The following is a 16,550-nucleotide window of genomic DNA, read 5'->3' as shown; positions in this document are numbered from 1 at the left end:
TGAATACATGCGTCAGCGCATTGTCAATTCATGTGCGAACATTACGGAAAACGAACTACTTGCTGTTGAGGGGTACGTCGTTACACGTATTGCCAAATGCATTGATGTTGTCGGACATCATTTTGAGCATTTATTGCATTAATGTGGTATTTACAGGTAATCACGCTGTAACAGCATGCGTTCTCAGAAATACCCAAGTAACTGCCTTGTGTTACTCACGTCATGAACTGGAAGCAGATTTTTTCATAGGATTATATTTTGTTTTATGACACAAATCTTGTCCACCTTACCTGTACCAATGACTCTCCCCTATCATTAAGACACTTACTGAATTCAAATTGTTATGGCATAAAGTCAAGGGCTGGCAAGACAGTGGGAAACGAGATAGCAGAGAGGGCTCACTGACTGACCCCTCTCCAGGACTTAAACTCGACGGCAGCGGCCTCTGTGCAGAGAGGACATAATCGCCGCGCCGACTGGTCTCGGCCCAGTTCAGCAGAAGCCCCAAGACCAGCGATCTGAATAAAAGTGTCAGCTGTATTACTTCACTTGTATTAGGAATGGTACATACTGAAGAGATTTCATATTTTGCATGTCGCCCATTTTTTGCGACACATCTATGTACTTTTCAAAGTTAAGTATTTTCCTTTATTTTCTGTAAAAAAACGCATTAATGAGATTTGCTTGAGCGATTCGAGAAAGTAGGTTTCCTAGACACCCCATAATTTGGCGAGTAGGCAGGATACAACACAAATAATTGGTGATACTAACCATAAAAGATTTTGTCACCACTATTCTTATACATAACAGCCTGTTCCCCAATAGCCACCATCAGTTTAGCCAGCATCCACTGTCGTTCTTCAGAAAACAGGTGCATCATTTCGTCTTTGTGGGTGGTGTAGTAATGACGTCCCAATAAGTGTTTTTTCCCAGTTCATAAGAGTGCGGTGATGCATATTAATCACTTTTCATGTCCTTCAAACGATACCAAATGCAAAGCAATATCTATTCGGTATAAGATGGTGTGGCTTTTTCACTTTTTCAGTGCTGGAGTGGTGGAAAACGCCGTAGTATTTCCAATTGAGAATGTAAACTTAATGTAAAGCAATTAGTACGGTCAGCAAACTGCTTGGTATTTTGAAAAAAAGACATTGTTTTTAAGTATACTTGCATTAGTAGTAATGCGTTCATTAATGTTAACATAGTCATGTATACATATTCTGTAAAGGGACTCGTTCCACATCTTTTCGATAAAAAAATCATTCAGATTGTGTATGTATGATTCAAGTAACTATCTAACAGAGTTGGTTGGTTGGTTTGATTTGGGGGAGTGGACCAAACATGAGGTCATCGGTCCTATCGGATTATGCTAGGATGGGAAAGGAAGTCGACCGTGCCCTTTCAAAGAAACCAGCCTGGCATTTGCCTGAAGCGATTTAGGGAAATCACGGAAAATCTAAATCAGACTGGCCGGATGCGGGTTTGAACCGTCATCCTCTCGAATGCGAGTCCAGGGTTCTAATCACTGCGCCAGCTCGCTTGGTGCCTAAGTAACTAACAAGGGGTGTCATCTTCGGTAGCTGCACGATAAGCACGGCGGTTTGCTAAGGGAAGGGGCCGGGGTTCGATTCTCGACCAGGTCAAAGATTTTCTCCCCTTGGGGGTTGGGTGTTGTGTTATCTTACGTTAGTATCGTCACAATTAGCGTTACGCTATTGAGCCGACTGAGTTGGTATGGCCCGAAAGCCAGTAATAATAAACTAACAGGGTAACTGCTTCGCTCTCCCAGCGTTCAGTTGCAGCCTTCGTATTCCGTAAACGTAAACTGAAGGTGGAGGGGGAGGGGGCGTGAAGAAGGAAAGGAAAGGGAAGGGAAAGGATCACTGATGTCAGCTGAATCGGGACATTACGCAGAATCAGCGGCGACGAGTGAAAATGTTTAACGGACCGTTATTCGAACCCGGGATCTCCTGCTTAATAGGCAGGTGCGTTAACCATTGCGACAGCCGGGACACAGTGCGCGGAGTACCTGGGCACGCCTCACGGCCGACCAACATTCCTACCGAGCGCCACCTATCCACAGTCCCTGTCCATTTCCTCCACAGTCGCTACTCTGAGGTTCTCATAGGAGGTCGGATGTACTTGTGCATCCGCACTGAAGAAGGTGGATCCACTGCACATCTAGGCGAATAAATGATATGAACGTCTCCGAAAGAACAGACACTACGCATTGATATAAATACTTCAATTCCTCTTCCTCCTTAGCCCTCAGCCCCACCCACCACTGCGGTCGGAGCGCAAGGCACGAACGCGGCGGGTGTGCTCGATATGCACTGTTTGGCCAGGCATATTGTAGACAGTGCGTGTCGAGTATGAACCTTTGGTCGTAAATAAGCATGTTGCAATTGTGTTTTAGGAATATATGAAGTTTGCTATACACTATAATTCTCAGCAGCTATCTCTCTCATTTGTTCGTAACGCAACCTCAAGACAAGCAATAGTCTTCCTCCACATTTGATCGCAGTGTGACGACTACTTAACAGTGACAACCACGACTCAATACCAATCAATTAACTCTGTTCTGATACTAAATTAATCTAAAGTGTCTCTCCAGTCCATGTCATGTTAGGAATTGAATTGGTACAGTTCCCCATTTTACTCCAATTCAATTTTACCAGTCATCCTCATAAATCAATGGAATGAATCTAAATAGTTTCGTCCGTGCCTCACAGTTTTCGTGGGCGTCGCTGTACACCACCCTCGCGCCCGTGCCCAGAATCTACGCAGTCTTCGCGATGCGCGGCGCGTGGCACAAATTACTTACTGTAATGCTCCATAGATTAATCGAAACGTTTATCAGCAGACCCGGAATAATTTATTGCACTGCTATCTACGTAAAATCAGTATAAATAAGGGCCTCTAGCCGCGCTCTGAACCGTTATATGGGGTTATATTTCTCGCTTCTCCGATGTGAGTTATTAAGAACCGCACAGTTATCAAATTACGCCCGGGAAGATTCCGAGATCCGACCATTGAAATGGTAGATATTCCTTGCTAACAGTTCATACCGTATCCAACTGACTCCTAGAAACTTCTGCCGATAATCTCTACAACAACAAAACAGGAATAAGTTCAAAGTCAATGGAGAAGGAGTCACACAAAAACCATACACACGAATTTCCACACAAACTACTACAATTCATTGGCTCCCGCGAAACACTCGCCACCTCAGACTCGCTCACTGAACATCTTCAGCTAGCTGCCTACTTGGCCCCACAACCTAATTTGTGCCTGTTCAGCTTCCGCGCATTCGCTAACGGCAAAGCTCGCCTACAAAATCAGCGTGACTGGGCTTAAAATTCACGCCTCCGAACAGGAACGAATTTTTTGAGTATCTCAACTTTCCGTACTGCAAGAAAAAACAACCTACTACTGAAATATACTATCGAACGTCACTTCCGCCGCAGAGGGTACATGACTTCTCCCTCTAGGACTGCCGGTCGACTCCGCGGTTCCGCGAGCTACAAAACATTTCACAGAAGTACTTATCATTAGATCTTCCAGCCAAATAAGAATCAGGAGAATAATGTAGGCATGTTCGTTGGATACTTCCTGCTTCCACTTAAAGCATTTCTGTAAGATGCTCCTTCCTGCCAAAACATCTAGAAGTATCTCTGTAATGGAAAACACCGCCCCTCATGGGGAAATCACTCGACCTCGACCTGGCCTCGTATGCGGAGCCAATTATCCATTTGAGAGGATTAGGGAAAGACCTACCAATTAACTACAGGGAGCCCGCATCTCGTGGTCGTGCGGTAGCGTTCTCGCTTCCCACGCCCGGGTTCCCGGGTTCGATTCCCGGCGGGGTCAGGGATTTTCTCTGCCTCGTGATGGCTGGGTGTTGTGTGCTGTCCTTAGGTTAGTTAGGTTTAAGTAGTTCTAAGTTGTAGGGGACTGATGACCATAGATGTTAAGTCCCATAGTGCTCAGAGCCAACTACAGGGAAGAAAATTTCTTTCTATGGTGTGCACAAGTAGTTATTCAAGGAGGGATCAATAAGTAATGCAGCACTTCCCTTTCTCGCCCTTTTTCTGTTGAGAAGATGCGGAGTTTATTCAGGGACATCTTGGAACATTCCCGCTTTAGTCACTATAAAGTTACAATTGATAGCGGCGCTATAAGTAGGCTCCAAAATGGCGTCTGCAATGGAGGTGCGTTCGAAGCCGAGAACTGTCACGGACTTTCTTTTGGATGAAAACCTGAGCATCACAGATATTCGTAGGCACTTGCAGAATGTCCACGGAGACCTGACAGTAACAAAAGCACGGTGAGTCATTGGACGAGGCGCCTGTCTCTTCGCAACAAGATCGTGCAAAGATGTCCGATATCACGCGTGCCGACCGACCGCACACAGCTGTGTCTCCTGCAATGTTGGAAAATGTGACAGACTCATTCGACGTGGTCGCCGAAGCACAATCGAACACATACAGGTAGCTTCTCAACTGAATGTCTCTATAGATAGTGCTGACACACTCGTCCACCAGTTGCGGTACTGAAATGTATGTGCTCTCTGTGTTTTTCGCAGCCTAACAGAAGACAATAAAGAGCAACAAAGAACATCTGTGCCGGATTGCTTGCGCGTTACGAGGATGATTGTGACAGTTTCTTGCCGAGCATCCTCACAGACGATGAAACATGCCTTCATTACTTCTAATCAGAAACAAAACGACACTCGATGGAGTAGCACATCAGCTGTCCTACGAAGAAAATGTTCAAGCCGTACCCTCAGCCAATAACGTCATGACGACGCTCTTCTGGGACTCTGAATGGGTTATTCTGTTAGATGTCCTCCATCATGGTGCAGCGATCAGCTCTGAAGTGTACTACGCTACCCTCAGGAAATTGAAGAAACGGCTTCAGCGTGTTCGTCGTCACAAAAATGCAAACGAACTTCTCCCTTTCGAGGGCAACGCAAGTACTCATACAAATCTTCGCGCCCGAGAGGGGCTCACAAAAGATTGCACTGTTCTCCCACATTCGCCTTTCATATGGCCCAATGAAGGATGCACTTCGTGGGAAGCAGTACGTGAAATGATGCAGCAAGACATTGGCTCCTACGTCGACCTGTAGAGTGGTACCATGCGGACAAACAGCCCCCCCCCCCACCCCCATCCGCAGTAACGTGGTGTAACACCGTCGCAATGAACGGGGATAATATTGAAAAACAAAGGGCTCTGTAGCGAAAGGAGTGGAGAACAATATGGTGTTCTGGAATCCTGAATAAAGCCACCCTGCTTTCAGAAAAAAAGGTGTTGCATTACTTATTGAACTCCCTTCATCTCTGTAAATGGCTCACCCCAGTTACAGGTTGCCTACATAACGTCTTCCAGGGACAGCAAAAGTTTGATTTCATTGTCTGGTATACGAAAACGAAGATTTGTTTGTTCGTCTTCTACGTGTCCCTATTTCATTCGTCTGATTACGACGAAATTTTGATTAGTTATTGTCTGCACGCACACGAAGGAATTAGTAGATTCATTCCTTACCACCCTTCTATGCGTGGTGGTAGGTTGGGTCTGAGAAGCCATGGCATGTAAAAATATTCGAAAACTGCCAGTATTGTTATCGTGTGACAGTTTTCGTTCCACCCTTTGTGTGTGTGTGTGTGTGTGTGTGTGTGTGTGTGTGTGTGTGTGCTCGTGCTTGTGAAGGCAGTGGAATTTCGCATATCTTTGTTATGCCTGAAGCGGTTCCTACCAAACTTGGTACACATATCATTTACTAGAGGGAGAAAAAATGACTGTGACAATCGGACCGATCAAATAACCTTATGCCGGAGGCAGAGTTAGAATGTGTTACTTAAAATTGTAAGTGAGTAACGCCTATAGCAACTGAGACGCATGACACGTTATTTGTATAAAATTATTGTGGGAGTAAGAAACCTCTAGTACTCCTAGAGGTAGAGTTAACAATGAGAGATGGTGATTTTAAAAATGTTTAACAGCAACCAGTTGGTATTTCAGTCCTGTGTTAGGCATCAATCGAAACATGAGCTTAAAACATCATATTGGCATAACTAGTTTTATTTAAAAATGGTGTTTCAATTATTATTTAATTAAAACAGCGATAAAGATACTTCAATAACTTTTTTAATGTCTTACCTGGCTAAAATCCAGTTTCAGTTTCATAATTCTCTGATCACACGAAATCACAGGATATACTTCACAATAACGTTCTCTTTGATTTCCATTTTAGCATTTGTATAACGATTTTTTGTGTGTTTTTAGATCTTCCGCACCCCTTTTTAACTCGGTTCAACTAGCGTAAAATCCCTTTGCGTGCAAAAAGAAGCAGCAGTTTGTGATTGGCTCCCAACTTCATATAGATAATCCTTGTTACTGACGTCTTTGGCAGACAATGCAACTTAAAATTACATGAAAATTGATTTGATTCATAAGACGCACCGTAATTCTGACATAGGACTTGCGCGACGGCATGGGAATGACGCCAAAATCCGCTAGAATAAAAGCAGCAGCTTCTGCTGAATGTGATCAGTTAAGGCGAGAGTTTTTTCATGGTGTCGACGAATGTAGCAAGCAGAGCATTGACAGTTTCAGATGTGCGTATTTCTGAACATGGTGCTGTATTGCTTTACTCTTTCGAGAAGGTAGCATCACTGATGTAATGAGATACTTGAGTGAATACTGTTAGCGTTTTTATTATGGTTACCAAATAGGGAAATATTACGCAGAGTTTTTGTTTGTTATATACGCTGTAAGACGACGCACTACGAAGTAATGCGACAGAAATCAGTAGATATGACGTAGATGTATAGACAAACAAATGATTACAGTTTCAGAAAAATTATATTATTTATTCAAGCGAAGAGCTCCACAAATTGACCAAGCCAATAACGCGTTAGTCCACCTCCGGCTCTTACCGAAGCAGTTATTCGGCCTGGCATAGATTGATACAGTACATGTGTTGTACGTCCACCCGAGGGATATCGGCCGGCCGGTGTGGCCGTGCGTTTCTAGGCGCTTCAGTCTGGAACCGCGTGACCGCTACGGTCGCAGGTTCGAATCCTGCCTCGGGGATGGATGTGTGTGATGTCCTTAGGTTAGTTAGGTTTAATTAGTTCTAAGTTCTAGGCGACTGATGACCTTTGAAGTTAAGTCGCATAGTGCTCAGAGCCATTTGAGGGATATCGTGCCAAATTCCGTCCAACTGCCGTGTTAAATCGTCAGAATTTCGTGCCGGCTGGAGGGCCCTCCCCCTAATGGTCCAAATGCTCTCAACTGGGAAGAGACCTAGCGACGTTGTTGGCCAGAACGTTTTGTTGCTCTTTATGGCAGCCCATACATTTCAGCAAGGTAATGGCTGTCTACGCACTGTCAGTATTGTAATGCTTACCTTTGTGATTGCCAAACCGTACATTGGCGAACAATGTCTCCACAACTGAGAGCATTATGGGCAGGGCCCTCCAAGAAACTCTCGATTTTGACGATCTAACGCGCCAAGTGGATAGAATGTGGCACGATATCCCTCAGGACATCCAACAGCTCTGTCAATGAATGCCAAGCCGAATAACTTCTTGCATAAAGACCAGAGGTCGACAAAAGCGTTATTGAATTACTCAGTTTGTGAAGCTCTTTCTCTTCAGGAAATAATCCAGTTTTTTCTGAAGTTGTATCTGTTTGTCTGTTCGTGTTCATAACATCTACCGGTTTACATCCAATTCGGATATTCCTTCATGGTACGTCCTCTTTTTTACTAGCATGTATAAAGTTAAAAAATACATGTCAAAATATTAAACTGTGGACTTCAAACTCTGGACAACCAAAAAACACAAGATAACTATATCCACAGAAGTTGTGGATTTGTAAACTAAACAATAAACTGTTAGTACCTCTCAGTATCTGAATCACGTAATGAAATGTAACAGAGTGATGACAAAACTTCCGAAGAGAAAAATCGTCTTTGTGACAGGATCCGAGGTAGACGTGGAGAAAAATTCTTCGAAGGTCTGAAAAGGACACGGAGATATCGAAATAATCTGATTGTATAACATGAAGCGGGAGGCTGAACGAACTGGTTGCAGTGACAAGACGTAGCCTTAAGTTTATAATAGTAATGATGAGAAAAACAGTGAATATTTGCACGTTTATCCTCTCTGTTTTTAATGTACAGTTATCTAGGAGTCAGCGGAAGTTACAGAACTTATCAGTACTCAGAACAAATCTCTGATTTTAAAAAAATCTTTTAATGTATCTGCCCTTAGGCGTCATGTCGCCAATATAGAGGTGGTGAGAGGAAAGCGCCTGGATGTCCCCGGGCGAGTGAAAGGGGTGTGGATTCGAATACATTGTCAAACTCAAGATGAGAAAACGGACACCGTTTGCTAGAGAGACGAAATGCCTCCTTTAGCAACAGTGTGTGGTTTTCTAATGTGAAAAGCGTGGGAACATTCGCTGATATAGGGACACATTGTCAGAACTGGAGATAAGAAGACGTTAACAGGTACAGGGATGGAGGTGACGAATGAATGCACACGACACGATATATCCATTCTCACCTGCCGACATGCAACTTGTCCAGCTACAAATACGTTGCGTGTGGTCTTCCTTTCCCACCGTGAAAATTCTAGGGTGTAAAAAAATATTTTACAAGGATGTTGAACAGCAATTTGATTCCCCAGAAGGACATGAATTGGACAATCCAATGTACGGTCACGGCCAGGGAGAAATCTCTGGGAAACGAGAAGAGGTCGCCCTGAAGAAGACGTCGTCGAAACGAAAAAGAGACACTTCCCGGCGAGAGTCGAGAGAGGGCACGTGGTTTCGTCTTTGCCTCTAATGCCGGATATCCAGCTCTGGCCGCTGACGAAGACACACCTCGATCATCGTCTGCCGGCCAGTGTGGCAGAGCGGTTCTAGGCGCTTCACTCTGGAACCGCGCGACCGCTAGGATCGCAGGTTCGAATCCTGCCTCGGGAATGGATGTGTATGGTGTCCTTAGGTTAGTTAGGTTTAAGTAGTTCTAAGTTCTAGGGGACTGATGACCTCAGATCTTAAGTCCGATAGTGCTTACAGCCATTTGAACCATGTTTTGATCCCCATCTCCGTGTCGTCGCCCAGACGTATTGCCAGCCGTCTGCAAGGCGACTTCCGCCTTGGGTGGGAAAAACCGAACGGTTAAAGCCGATACCGGTATTTTAGGTCTGAATAACCGATATCTTTCGATATTCATTTGGTCTCTGTGATAACGGGATTTTTCATTCTTTACTAATATCCGTGTTACAAGCCTGTATAGAAATTTGCCATAGCAACAGTGTCAAAATTTTTAGTTTATAAGTAAAACTTTTTTTACAAACGAGTAATCTTCATTCTTAAAATTTCCATTACTTTAAATTATTGGGTTGTTATAGAAAATGGTGAAAGTAATGATGATGATGATTTCAGTTTGTGGCGTTGTAAGCAGCGCCTATACAAATTCCCAATCTCTTCACTGTCCCCTATCGCGATTTTCTCGGAATGGTGATGAAATGATGAGGACAACACAAACACCCAGTCTCCGGAAGGAGAAAATACCCGACCCAGCGGGGAACCGAACTCGGGACCCGCGATCCAAAGGCAGCAACTTTAACCAAGAGACCACGAGCTACGGACTGGAGTAAGTGTTCAGTACTATTTCAATAAGAACAGCGACAGTCACAAACCGAAAACAAACGCATGTCTTAAGAATCGTTGCAGAAATGCCGAGACACTAATGTACCTGTTGCTGTTGCATAGCAGATGGTACGTGTGTGTGTGCGCAATGTGCCAGACTTGCTTCCACCAGTTCCATACGGTAGTTTCGCGTTGTCGTACTGGCTGAATTGCAGTACGCTACCACCCGTAGTCTGAAAGTATTCGGAAGTGGGGTAGTAATGAAATAGCTCCCTTTGCTTCAAAAGAGTAGAAATGGGACGAGGCACTACAAAGTTACGACATCAGAGCAGGAAGGAGATAGTATCTTCATAGTTCCTTGGAAAGGAAGGGAAATTTGACTGATATACGAATAATTTTATTGGTGTGTTATAAACTTGGGATATTAACTGAACCTTAATTTTGTGGTTCCTTGAAGTTGAAAAATTGATACCATTCAAAAGTGACGTAGCAGCTAAGCCAACAACCTGTGACCTTACGCTCTCACTGTCGTGCGTCTCTTTCACGTTTGCAATTTTTGCTGGTGACAATGAGATAAATTTCTGCCTCGGTCTCAATCCCTCGTCGATCGAGATCTCCTACTTCTTCAACTTCTTTACAGTTTGTTAATCTTTTTTCGATGTATACGTTTATTATTGGAAACAATAGCAATAAAAATCGAAAATCGGCTGTTTCAGAAACCGGATTCGTTGAGCGGTTTTAAGAGTCAGGTTAAACTTGAGACGATGAAACCGGTACCATCGAGAACCGGTTGTTTCAGTGATAACTACCATCCTTACTTCAGCCTGACCATCGCCCAGGAATTGCGTACAGCTCTCTCGTAAAAGTCCGCAGGACAGTTCTGTTTGTTTCTTAGCAACCAGAATTTACAACAGTGGTAACGACCTCGAGAATCTAGTTACTGAAGATGGGCAAATTATTATTTTTTTCATGAGTTATAGACCTAGTAGTTTGTAAACTGTATAACAGTGTTCTAAAAGCACTTCTGTTTCCGGAAATAACTGTTTGTGACTGGGGCATCGTCTCAGTTGTGCGACTGGATTCGCGATTTCCTGTCAGGTTCAAATGGCTCTGAGCACTATGGGACTTAACGTCTATGGTCATGAGTCCCCTAGAACGTAAAACTACTTAAACCTAACTAACCTAAGGACAGCACAGAACACCCAGTCCTGTCAGGAAGGTCGCAGTTCGTAGTAATAGACGGCAAATCATCGAGTAAAATTGAAGTGATATCAGGTGTTCCCTAGGGAATCGTCCTGGGACCTCTGCTGTTCCTGATCTATATAAATGACCTGCGTGACAATCTGAGCAGTTCTCTTAGGTTGTTCGCAGATGATGCTGTAATTTACCGTCTAGTAAGGTCATCCGAAGACCGGTATCAGTTGCAAAGCGATTTAGAAAAGATTGCTGTATGATGTGGCAGGTGGCAGCTGACGCTAAATAATGAGAAGTGTGAGGTGATCCACATGAGTTCCAAAAGAAATCCGTTGGAATTCGATTACTCGATAAATAGTACAATTCTCAAGGCTGTCAATTCAACTAAGTACCTGGGTGTTAAAATTACGAACAACTTCAGTTGGAAAGACCACATAGATAATATTGTGGGGAAGGCGAGCCAAAGGTTGCGTTTCATTGGCAGGACACTTAGAAGATGCAACAAGTCCACTGAAGAGACGGCTTACACTACACTCGTTCGTCCTCTGTTAGAATATTGCTGCCCGGTGTGGGATCCTTACCACGTGGGATTGACGGAGGACATCGAAAGGGTGCAAAAAAGGGCAGCTCGTTTTGTATTATCGCGTAATATGGGAGAGAGTGTGGCAGATATGATACACGAGTTCGGTTGGAAGTCATTAAAGCAAAGACGAATTTCTTCGCGGCGAGATCTATTTACGAAATTTCAGTCACCAACTTTCTCTTCCGAATGCGAAAATATTTTGTTGAGCCCAACCTGCATAGGTAGGAATGATCATCAAAATAAAATAAGAGAAATCAGAGCTCGAACAGAAAGGTTTAGGTGTTCGTTTTTCCCGCTCGCTGTTCGGGAGTGGAATGGTAGAGAGATAGTATGATTGTGGTTCGATGAGCCCTCTGCCAAGCACTTAAATGTGAATTGCAGAGTAATCATGTAGATGTAGATGTAGATGTAGATGTAGAAGGGCCTTACATCCTTGTGACTGGCGCTCCCAGTCCTTTTATTTAATATGCAGATGCAATTTAATACATTACAGTTAAAAAATGCTAAAAAGTTCAACCGAAACAGCCTGTTGATCCTAATGAATGACAAATACGTTACTTGGAAAAGATATTAACGTGCAACTTTACCCACTTTCCTTTGTAGCATAACCGTTATTCCATCTTGAGATGTACTCCTATCATTATCGATTTGGTTGTGTACAAATGTATCTCACCGTAAAATAAACGCGAGGCGAACACGATAATTCGGAAAATGAAAACATTGTGTTACCTCGCTTGTTGTCTCGCATTTTTTATTCTACAGAAAGAAATGCACAACTAAGCAACGTAGCGTAAAAATGCGAGAGTACAGGTAGCCGGTAAGTGCTGCCAACATTAAAAGCAAAACACATGCTTTCCATTTGTTTGCCAAATAGGCTTTTCATTATATTGGGTACTTAAATAATAAAACAGTTTCTCAGAGACTATGTTTTAACATTCCTATAAGTTTTAATTCCGTAAGTGCCCAGCCTTATAGATCTCGTACTTGGCGTTTCCTTTTCGAGAAAAGTTTCCCATTTTTTGTCACGCACTAGTGGAAGAAGATTTCTGATGGCATAAGCCATGAGTCAATTTTGAAGGAAAAAGGCGATTTTCGCTTAAGTTCAGTTGTATCTTCCATCCAGTGATAGCAAATAACCAGACGCAAAACGTTGAAAGCATAAGCAATATTTCTTCTGCACACCACATTATCGTAATTGTTATTGTAACGATATTTCCCGCTTCTGTTGCCGGTATAGAACGAGAAAAAATTAGTTGGCATTTAAAGATCTGGAAGAACGTAAAAGCGCGTTTGCTTGTAGTATGACAGTTTCTGAATAATCAGAAAACGAGTGTCTGTTGTTTCACGCGCAGAAACAAAAAAATGTGCGCGCGTTGCTGGAAGTTAACGTTTCTTTGGTTCATATGCGTACGGTTTATAATCTGCTTTAAAGCATAAAATATATCGATGAAATGCAAATTTCAAATTACAACGGCTTACTGCGAGTAAGTTCAGCGATGAACAAAATGAAAAATAACCTTCCTCAATATCTTTCGAAGACTCTTTCTAACATAACCACACTTACGTTCGAGCTACATGATATACAATTCCGAGACCAACTTAACAAGGTAAATAGATGTCAAAATACATCTCCTGAAATACTTCCCTCATCTGACAAACAAGGACGCGTTGAAACATCGGTTTACATCGCCCTCACGCATGTCATCCAGGAACATGCTCTGTCTGACCAACACAAGCACATCGTGGAGAACTATCATCATTACAACCATACCGGCGAACTTCTAACGTTATTCACCTAGACAGAAGACAGCAATCGATTCTGTCATTTCACTTCAACACAACCAACAGACCCGATTTTTGACGTTTCTGAAGGAGCAAACACACACAACCACAAGAAAACCATCATTAACATTTCAAGGATATCTATATAATACGCTCATCAATAGTTGACTGTCAGCTAAACCGTAATACTGCAAGCCTAGACGTTTTTACTCCTATTACGGAGGGACATCTTAGATTCGTTTCGAAATATTTGTCTATTCAGCTGCAGGGCAAACAAAGGAAAAGGAAGGGGTCGGTGGATGGAAGTCCCAGCTATTAATCTAGTAAAGACGACTTTCTGAATGCACCACATGTTGGTAACGAGTCATTCCGAATGTATAACTAGAAAATTCTATTATATGAAATTATTTATTTTATATTTATGTTCTTACTTTTAGTTTAACCAACCTAAAAAATGCAATAACTCAAAATGCGCTCTTGTGAGTTAGCATTTTCTCCCGACGTCCCCTTCAATTGGCAAAAGTTTCTTACAAATCTTTGATGTCGAGGGCTTTTTGGTTCTCTTTGTTCTTTTTTATTCTTGTTTCCCAGCGGCCGACTGGTCACCAAATAAAAACCACAATGAAAATCCCTTGAAGCTCTGCGCAAAGTATGGCGCGGTGTCCTTAGTATGCTCGTCACGTCGGACTTTTCACTACTGAGTGCACAGCGAGTGTGTTAACATACATAGAACAATAGAGTTACCCGCCAAGTGTTAAGTACGTATTGTCATTCGATTTCTCCATGCTGAGGGATTCTGCCTGATTTCAAGCAAACCACGTAACAGAAAAGTGCGACAACGGTGGAGGAAGTTTGAAGCATGAAGTACAGACGTTAATGATGCAGGGCGTCAGAGAAAGAAGCGAATGGCACCTGATTATATTGTGCAGTGAGTGGAACAGGCGATTCGAGAAATGTGTCTACGAAGTGCAATTCAGAATAAGCGAAGAGGAATGTCGTCATTAGGCATTGTCGTTCTTCATGATAATGCTTGGCCATATACTGTAGCTGCAACAAAGACGCTTCTGCACCGTTTTGGATGGGAAATGTTTGGTCAGTCATCATACAGCCCGGACTTGGCGCCTCTGATTTTCATCTCTCTGCTCACATGAACCGCTGGCTACGAGGTCAGCATTTTAGCAGAGACAACCAGCTTAAGACTGGCGTAGGGAATTGGCGGGAAGCCCAGGCAGCTACCTTCTATGACGAGGGTATTGGAAAGTTGGTACAATGCTACGACAGAGGTCTAAGACGGAGCGGTGACTGTGTGGAAAAGCACCTGGAGGGCGTAGCTAAATGTTGTAACAACACATTTTTAATTTTCATTGTGAGGTTTTCATTTACCAACCGATAGCACATTAAAAAAGTAGTCACCGTAGAAGGCTAGTGAATTGGATTTCACCTCTTGCCCACGTTGTTAGAGGCAGAGCACGATCTAAGGCTGAAGAAAAGATGGGGAAGGAAATCGGCCATGACCTGTCATAGTAACCATCCTAGCATTTGCCTTAATCACCTTAGGGAAATCACCGGAAACCTACAGCTAAACGGCCAGCTCAAGATTTGAGCCGCCATCCTCTCTAACACGAGTCCGGTATCTCACTATTGTGTCAGCTCGATCTGCTTGTAGGAGAATAAAGAGTAAATGCTTTATAGTGCACAAAATTTATTCACAGAATTATGTTATTACATAAGTAGTCTTATCTTTTAAATACAAATTGGTGAAAATAAAATTTTGAAAGAAGAAATAGTGCAATAAATTAATATCATGTAATGTGGTTTGCTTTCGTGGTTGAACGATGGGCTACACGAAGGAGCTCACTTGGTTTCCTGTAAAAAGAAAAATCAAATTTCTGGAATTGGATTCTCCCAGTTTCGTGAGAGCAAGGGGCGGGAAAGAATTCAGAGAAAATGTAGCGGCACCGGCCTCACAATCTGTCGTTACAGGCACGAGAACTGTAAGCATGTAGTTCCCAGACTGTCACTTTTCATATGAGAAGATGATGATGGAACTTATTTAAAGTCACCTGGCACTCTCAGAGCCGGTAGTAAACTGGGGACTCTGAGTGAACCCTGATAGGTGCTGCGTCTTTCGGCGGACGCAGCAGTCTGTTACGCAAAGATATGCCACCATTATTGCGTATTTAGGCGTAAGAAATACTATTCATGTATTTATTAGGGTTGCATGCGTAGCTGTCGAAATTACTCTCATAATGAATGTCGTAGAGTTAAAGTGATAGCCGGCTGTCTTGGCCGAGCGGTTCTAGGCGCTACAGTCTGGAACCGCGCGACTGCTACGGTCGCAGGTTCGAATCTTGCCTCGGGCATGGATGTTTGTGATGTCCTTAGGTTAGTTAAGTTTAAGTAGTTCTAAGTTCTAGGGGACTGATGACCTCAGATGTTAAGTCCCATAGTGCTCAGAGCCATTCGAACCATTTGTTAAAGGGATATGCAGTTCAGCAAAACAAATATAATTTCGAGCTATCTGTCACTGTAGTTAATTATGTATGCAGACGATTCACGTATCTTAAAATTGAAATACGTAATCAACAATCCCTTCTAAAATCAACATTCTCTTTATGTGACATATCAATTAACTAAAGAAAACAAAAACTCGTTTGCCAGTGAAGTACGAATGTAGACCATAAAATGGTAACATTTTTATTTATTTTATCTTACAGAATAAGAAATTGAAGCGCAATTTACATAAATAGTTAAAACATTCAATTTTTAAAGTCAAAACGAGCGTCAATATGTGGCGCGCGAAATGTCATACTGCGATCAGCAATGTTCAGAATTCCTTTTTTCTCCTCGGCACTGGATTATTGAGAAAAAGTAACAAAACTTATTATTATTTTTTGGAACAGATAATTGCATAAATGAAGATTCTCTAAGGAATTCCCTGAAACCTTGTATTTTAAATAATAATGTTATAAAAAAAGAAAGAATATTATATGTAGAGAGATCACAGAGCAGATACGTGGAATGAAATCTCGATGTTTAATGAACGTTATATTCCTGCAGGTAAATCGTATCTATTATGGATGTGGAATACTGTAGAGTGATGAATAAAGATTTTCAGTAATAAATTTAAGCAGTCGCCTTCTGTGATGGAAGGAATTTTATTTTTCCGATTACTGATAGTAAGAAATATCGAAGTAATAAGTGATAAGCAAGAGTAAACCTGTTAAACGCAATTTCAGTACCAAGATATAGAGATGCCATTATGAACATTAGATATGTAGACTTTGTAAGGGACACATGTTAATTTTATTATAATGAATGTA

The sequence above is a fragment of the Schistocerca americana genome, chromosome 4 (genome assembly GCF_021461395.2).
Source record: "Schistocerca americana isolate TAMUIC-IGC-003095 chromosome 4, iqSchAmer2.1, whole genome shotgun sequence".
NCBI lineage: Eukaryota > Metazoa > Arthropoda > Insecta > Orthoptera > Acrididae > Schistocerca > Schistocerca americana.
This window is presented reverse-complemented; position numbering follows the sequence as displayed.